Here is a 7807-nt window from a genome sequence, read left to right on the forward strand (position 1 = left end):
TGTTTAAAAAATAAAACATGCAACTTTTATACAAAGCAAAATCAGGACTATATCAGGCCTGAAAAGGAAGCCCTTTTACCTACAAAGTCTGGAAAAAGTCCTGTAAATGTACAAAACCAAACACACACACACACACACACACACACACACACACACACACACACAGAGCCATTCAAGACTTCAAACACAACTATCTAAAAGACATTTTGTCACCCCCATACTCTGTTTCTGTTCCCTCCCTTTTTACATTTTCCTTTCTCCTCAGATCAGGTGCCTGCAGCTGGTGCTGTCACTCTTCCGTGTTTTTGTGTGTGTAGATGTGTGTGCTCACACTCTTGTTTGCAACGTTAGCCTTGGCCAACTCCCCATGGTTACGTCCTTCTCAAGACAGCGACACACAGTGACGTGTCTATGTGCTCATTTTTTCTGTTATTCTGAAACTAAGTCCGTTACAAAAACAATATTGTAAAATGGAGAGTGTTCACTCAGTCTTTCAGCGAGGATCTGAGTGGCAGCTAGATTAACACACATTGGAGACAACTTAACTTTTGACCTCTACACTCTTTGAAATCAGTAGAGCACTCCAACAGAGCTGACAGAGCAAGAGTTACGGGGGCTTCCACGTCATTGAGAGACGGAGAGGGGTGAAAGGGGAGAGTGGGGAGGTGAAGGAGTATGAACAGGGGACATGAGAACAAGAAAGTGAGAGTGAAAGAGATAGGAGGTACAAAAAGATGTGGAAGAGTGAATAAGACAGGAGATGAGAGATAAAGTTCAGAAGAACTCAATACGCAGGCTTGAGTAGTTTTGAGAAGAGTCATACTGTACGTGTGAGAAGAGCATGCAGTCCAGAGAGAGTGAGAATTGATTTCTGCGAGAGAAAAAGCTGAAAGGCTGAAAACTGAGGGGCTGCTTGATTCACATAACTGCAGCTGGAGTTCATCCTCTAAAGGTGTGCTAGAGCAAGTGCACAGAAAGCTGTTTCAGCTTGTAATTCAGTTCCCTGATATAAGAAATTCTATTTGAAGAGGTATGTGTTAATACAGGATTAAATTTGGCAGGTGAAAGCAAAACATTCTATTCTTACATATAATTAAACTAGAACTAAACATAGAACTAAATTTAGGCATATAGCAATTCAATATTCACACATAAGAAATCAATTCAAACATCAAATTTTCTTTTTTATTGTGACAATTTATTAAAACTAATTCATACTAGTGAAAACAAATGTCCTGATTGGGAAAACTGAAATCTTCCCTTCTAAATTCTGCTAGTAGGCTAATTAAAAAGGTCATGGGAAAAAAAAGGTGGTTAATGAGCTCACGCTCACAAATATGAGAAAAATATTAAACTTAAACTGAAGAAAATGTAGCTTTTTTAAAAAAAAAAAACCATGTGTCACAGTTATGGGCACCTCCACAAAGTCGTCAGAACAAAATATAGCTGAAGCATGTTTCTCAATTATGTTTATTTATAAAGTTTTCAGAAACTCTTACGTGGTCATGAATGACTTTTCACTTGAGGTGGCACAAAGACCAAATTCCATTCATTCCCCCATCCATCAACATAAGGAGGATTCGAGAACACACACATGAAATGAGAAAAAAATGTGTTGACATTCATACACCAGCTAATGGCTGCAATTAATCTACTGTATCCACTGTTACAGCAAGAACTATGACGTTTAAAAAACCAGAGCTGTAGTCACCCTGCCTGTGAGAGGATGTACGTGTATTTTGCATAGTGAGGACGGTTAAAGAGGCACAGATTTCTCCATGGACCTGAGCTGGAGATTTGTAGCAGATGGTTGCGTTGAGGTCACCAAGTCTCCAAAATTACAATTCAGACGCCACCTTCATGACAATAAAATATTTCATCAGATAAATATGGCAAATATTATTATAAAATTAACCTTCAGTTTGCATTGATTTTATGTATTAACAATATCTGATATTAAATATGAAACTCAATTTGTAATGAAAAACAAAGCCTGTCTTGTTGTGCATCAGAGTTTTAGCTCTCATGCTAATTTATTTATTTTTTTACTCATAATAACCGATAGAATGCATTGTCATCAAACATCTTGCACTTTCAGCTCACAGACACTCCAGACTAACAATTTCCGAAAAAAAGATATATAATTCCACTTGCTTTAGGATCTCTATAAGTAAAAAATAGGTAAATGTTTTTATTAAAAGATTTGCAAAATTCATAAAGATATCAAAATTTCTGTTTTACAGAATTAACATGTTAAATAATAGCATATCTGTGTGGCCCTCCTGAAAATATCAACATATTGACTGTCACATGAACAAACTTTATAATTGCAACTGTAATTGCAAACTGTAAAACATTTAAGGTAAATTTGGATTAAAATGACATTCAAAAATGACATTATAGAGAAAAGAACCTCATCTTCACTGTTAAGTATGGTGGAGGAGCTGAGACATTTTGGGGCTGTTATACACTAAAAGCCACTGAAACCTTGAAAAGTAGAAGGAGATCTGAACTCCTTAAAATCTCAGGCTTAATATATACTAAGGCTTATTATTCAGTAACTACATGTACTGCAGTGCAAGCTGGGTTATTCTTAGGTTTTTGAAGTATGTAGTAATACTTCGGACCTACTGGTGGATCCCAGCCATTAAGGGGTTTACTTAAAAATTTGCCTGCCTCTGCTGAATGGCCTAAAACTGCGTTGTGACTGGATCTTCCAGCAGGGCAATAATCCAAAACCTTCATCCAAATCAACACAAAAAATGTTCAAAGACCACAGAATCAAGCTTTTGACATGGCCATGCTAGACCCTTGATCTAAACCTGACTGAAAACCTGCGAGGTGATCTGAATCAGTGAGAATCCAGCAGCGATTCTGTATCTGAGCGTGATCTCCTCTTTCAAGCATTATGGGAGAACATTCATTGTTGTTATGTAGGCAAAGGGAGAAAGGAGAAGACAAAGTAATACATTCAGGGTGCCAGTAATTGTGACGTGAAGAGTTTTTAGTTTTTTTAAACTATGTTTACGTCCATTAAAAGTGAAATTTCTCACAAACTTCCAGTGTGAGAGTAAGTTAATTAACCACAATGCCATTTTTTCACCTTTTGCCCCTCTTTACCTTACAGTGCTAATGTGTTTATTGTTTGTTCTGTTTTCTGTTTTATTTCTTTATCAAAGCCTCACCATGGACTGCAAAACAGCTTCAGCTAGAAGCCCTATATAAATTGCAGGTGCTGCACTTATGTAACAATGTTAATATGTAATGTTCCTGTCAAATAATTACATTAATAAATAAATGTTAAATAATAATATATAATCTTAATCATGTATCTGACTGTACATACATGACTCTCACTATTGAATCTGAAGGGCACAAATACAAGCCCTAATCAAGCCACATCAGTACCTTGGGAGGTTTTAGAATTAAGTGATTACCAGTGAAACCAATGAAATCCATGATTTTAATCCAGTACAGTATCTTGGTCTCTTGGTTTTGTATTTTAGGTCTAATTAAACCTGGAACTGAGCACTCAAAGAACCCTTTGAATGATTAATTATGATTATAATACATAATTATCATGAAAAGTTCTTCAGATTGATGAAGAACATGTTTTGTATGGTTCTATATAGAAGCTTTTTGAAAAGGGCCCTATATAGCCCTGAAAAAGGTTTTTCTAAGTTTCAAGCCTGACATCGCAACAATAGAGGAACACTTTTGGGTGCTATATAGAACCCTTTTCAAAAAGGCTCTATATGGAACCATCTACAGTACATTCTCCATTATTCTGAAGAACCTTGTAGCGATGCAAAAAACTCAACTTATGTAAACATAAAACCATGTATTAAGTTTAATTTCTGGATATATTTCATGAACATGGGTCTTGAATACAACAGGGAGTGCTCTAGATGGCCCATTTGCTGTTGAGCGCGTGGCGCATGTCTATCTGAGAAATGTCTCTTTATCTTGAGTGTGAGAGAGAGACAGCAGCCCAGGACGGCATTCCTTTCCAAAACTGTCTCTCCAAATGCTTTTTCCATTTCCCAAAGAGCCCACAGCCAGTTTCTGCACAGGACAGAGACAGAAAGCCTACTCTACCTCCAGCTTTACCATGCAAACTTTTCCATGTTAAAGCCACGGTCTGTGGTGAAATTTCTTTGGTATGATTTGCTGACTGGATTGAGGATACATCACATCTTTGTTTTGGATGCTATAAGCGCAGAAAGAGGCTCTGTGAAGATACTTTTCCTCATTCTTGCTCTATGCCACATGGAAGCTCTGTTAACCATCAGTAGGACTTCTCTGTGATTTACATGAACACTGACTGATTCTTGGAAAGCTGCTGGAGTTCTATTAAATTTATTTAAAGAAATGAGTCTTTACTGAGAGTGATGTACTGAATTCCAAATTGCTCTCGTTGTGTGGAGGACAGTGATCTCTTAACAAAAAGACCTAAAAACATCTAACAATTGATTCAGTCCAATGGTGGCATTCTCATCTTGGCCTGCAAGTGGCGCCACTATGAATAAGACTCTGTTGCTGGCTTTGCTGAAAAGGTGCAGGGAGGTCCTTTTGGAGGACTTGGAAAATGACCATCAAGGTGCCAACGGCACTGCAACTACTGTCACCCCAACCCAGACAACACTCATCAAGTCGGCTAGACAATCCTATGACAATGCCTACTTCTACATCCTGTTTGTGATGTTCTTCTATTCCTTTCTGGCTCTCACTCTATTTCGGAGCTTCGTTCATTCCGACAAAACCAAGAAGGATCCGTACGAGGAGTTTATGGGCTCAAATGATGCCACTGCCCAAAAATATGGTGAAGGTTCTGCGCCAGAGAAGTTTGACTTTGAGGAGGAGAACATCATCTGAGGTTTTCAGAGAAGCGGGCAATAGAACAGCCAGGAAAATGTCAATGTGTAGAAAATGTTATACACTGGCAATCATTTGTCTCAACTCTACATTATAAATAACATTTGTTCTGTTTTTCTTTTTTTTGTATCTTGCATTGCTCTTAAAAAATGAAACCAGATGTAAACATGTCAACAGGAGAGCTTGCGTCAGATATTTGCTCTTAAATGGAAAAACTGAGCAGGACAGTCAGTAACGATTCTTCTCAAGACTTGCACAGGGCATGTGTTCTCTGCTGATGACAAACGCGTTAAACAGTGATGGGCTTACTGCTTTTAGTAGGTCTGAAGAACACTGTGTAACATTCTACAGTCAGGATTCAAGCTTTCTTTTTGTCCACTCTCTGGTTTCATTATGCACTTATGTGCAGTGTAGGCACACTATTGTTATATACCTACTACGCCAGTCACTGATGTGCTGCTGTGTCACTGATGTGTCTTTATCATCTGAAACAACTTTTTACTAGACATTAATGGACTGGTTTGAATGAAAAGTTGACACAGGAAACCACTGACTTTGGGATGGTTGTCTGAGGCTAATGTTCCATATTTGATATGGATTTATAAGCAAAATTCTTAATATCAGCTTCAGAGAAGCAGTACTGAACAAAATGCTTTTATAGTCTGACACTCATATGCAAAACCTCTGACCTCTGGTCAAACTTATGTTTTGTTAATTTACAATTATTAAAAAAAAAAAAAAAAAAACATAAAATGTGGCTTGTGCAAAAGTTATGGCACATTTTATGTTTTCAGTTTTTTTTTTCTTTTCAGTATGTTAAACTCCACAAATAAATAGAAAATGAGCACTAAAAATGGCAAAAAATGAAATGTAATTGAAATATTCACTTAGAAAATCAAAAGCATTTAAAAGACCTGGCATTTGACTGATATTCTCATTTGGGGGGAACTAGAGAAGACAGTTTGTTTCCATATGGAAAATGCCATTGCATGTTATTTCATGCTACACAGCAGGGGGGTTTAACTTCAGTCCACAGTGTGAGACAAGGTTTGCAGTGGTTGTTGTGCTCTTTCACATAACTAAAAGCATGTTATGCAGCATATACTGATTTCAGTCTACACTGCGTAAAATTAAAAACTACATCATGTTAAACTGGATTAATCCTGAAATCGTTTTCTGTTCTGAAACAGAGGCACTTCAAGGTTCTGAATGTTAAATGTTATTGTATTTTATAAAAACACTATTTTATAAAGTTCTACGATGCTTAACATTGTCTGCAGGTAAAATCACCTATGTTTTCACTGCATGCTGCTGGTCCTTGCGAACCTGTGCCTGAGCTGCAGAGTTGATTTCTGCAAATGTGATAGCACTTCGTCAATTTTGCACTTGGTGACCTTCATGTGCCTTCAGTGTTACATGCAATTGCAAGGTGAATTTACAAATTAACAAACGCAGGTCCGTTTGTTTGGGAAAAATCAGAATTTTGAAGTAAGGTTATACGGTGGCCTCTGTGCGCCTTTGATGTGGAGGCGGGCAGATTTAATCAGGGGGAGTCAGAACACTGGGCCGGGGGCCAGGGGGGCTTCCTTTACGACTCACTGTGCTCACAACCAATAGGTAAAGCAAAAAAGGCTCTTCTGATTTTGCCCTGCTGATGACCCTGTGCGATCTCAGGTTCTTAAAACGGAGTGAGGTGGGGGGTGGGTGGGGAGTGAGGTGGGGGGTGGGTGGGTGGGGGTGCACACCCTAGACTTTATCGGCCTTGTCAATTAATGCCAATTGCATGGAGCGGGATCCTGGGGATGGCTCTAATGAGAACATGCGCTTTTCATTTTGACGACATTCTGCCGGTGAACTCAGGCAAAAGAGGCCGAGGAGAGAAAAAGAAAGCTCGGCAGCGTAATCTGAGGTAGCTCCCCAGAGTGTGGTGCAGTATCTCCTTTCATGGAGTTCGAATCAAGCGATGGTTGCGCCTGCTGCTTGATGGTAGCAGTCAGGGGAAAACCTGGGGCTGAAGCTCCTTTGGGACCTGTACGTCAAACCGAGCGTCTGGAACGGGTCCAGCGGGCACGCGTGCAGTTCGCTGTGCTTCCGAATGATTGTCGCGTAATGACAGATGGGATCGAATCTCCGCCCGACTGGAATGAAACACCTGTAACACAGAGCTGAACGTAGTTACTCGAAAACCATATGAAGAGTAGCCTGAGTGCACTGAAGGACTAAATCTCTCCTGTCCACTTCATTAAAACACAGATTTCAATGTAAGCCCGGACGATAATACCTGACACATGTATGGCCTCCCCTGCTGGAAAGAGCAGCAGGAATTTTGTGCTGATCTGGTACTGGTTTAGCTGATTACCCAGCATCGTCATGCTGGTAGACCGGCATACAAAGCATCCAAAACACAACATATACTGGTTTTTGTTGGTGACCAGCATACCAGCGTCCACTGCTGCTGACCAGCATACCAGCATCCAAAACATAATATACCACTGCTGTTTCTCACTGCTGCATTTTTCAGTTTTTAACATCATTTGAAAAATTCCTGTTGCCCTTGATATTGTGTGTAAATTTTATGATGAACGGAACGAAAGAAATGACACAAAATTACTTGGAAAAAAAGTCTGGTTCCATTGACTTGCATTAAAAGTAAAGCATGTTTTTCCTTCTCTTGTAAATGTATCATTTTAGAGATACAAGGTTCTGTTCTGAAGACAGTGGAATACTGTCAGTATTATCGATAACGTCAAATAATTGTTACCAGTTTAAGCAGAAGTAAAAGTGGTGACCACTGAGGAGAACAGAAGCAGGAGCATACAGGAACTACTCTAATAACCAAAGAGCTTTTTTTTTTCATTCTTAAAAATAATCATGCCAAACAGAGGCGTTGACTGCTGGCACACTCTAAACTAAGAAAGGGCACCCGACCATT

The sequence above is a fragment of the Pygocentrus nattereri genome, chromosome 19 (assembly GCF_015220715.1).
Source record: "Pygocentrus nattereri isolate fPygNat1 chromosome 19, fPygNat1.pri, whole genome shotgun sequence".
Classification (NCBI taxonomy): domain Eukaryota; kingdom Metazoa; phylum Chordata; class Actinopteri; order Characiformes; family Serrasalmidae; genus Pygocentrus; species Pygocentrus nattereri.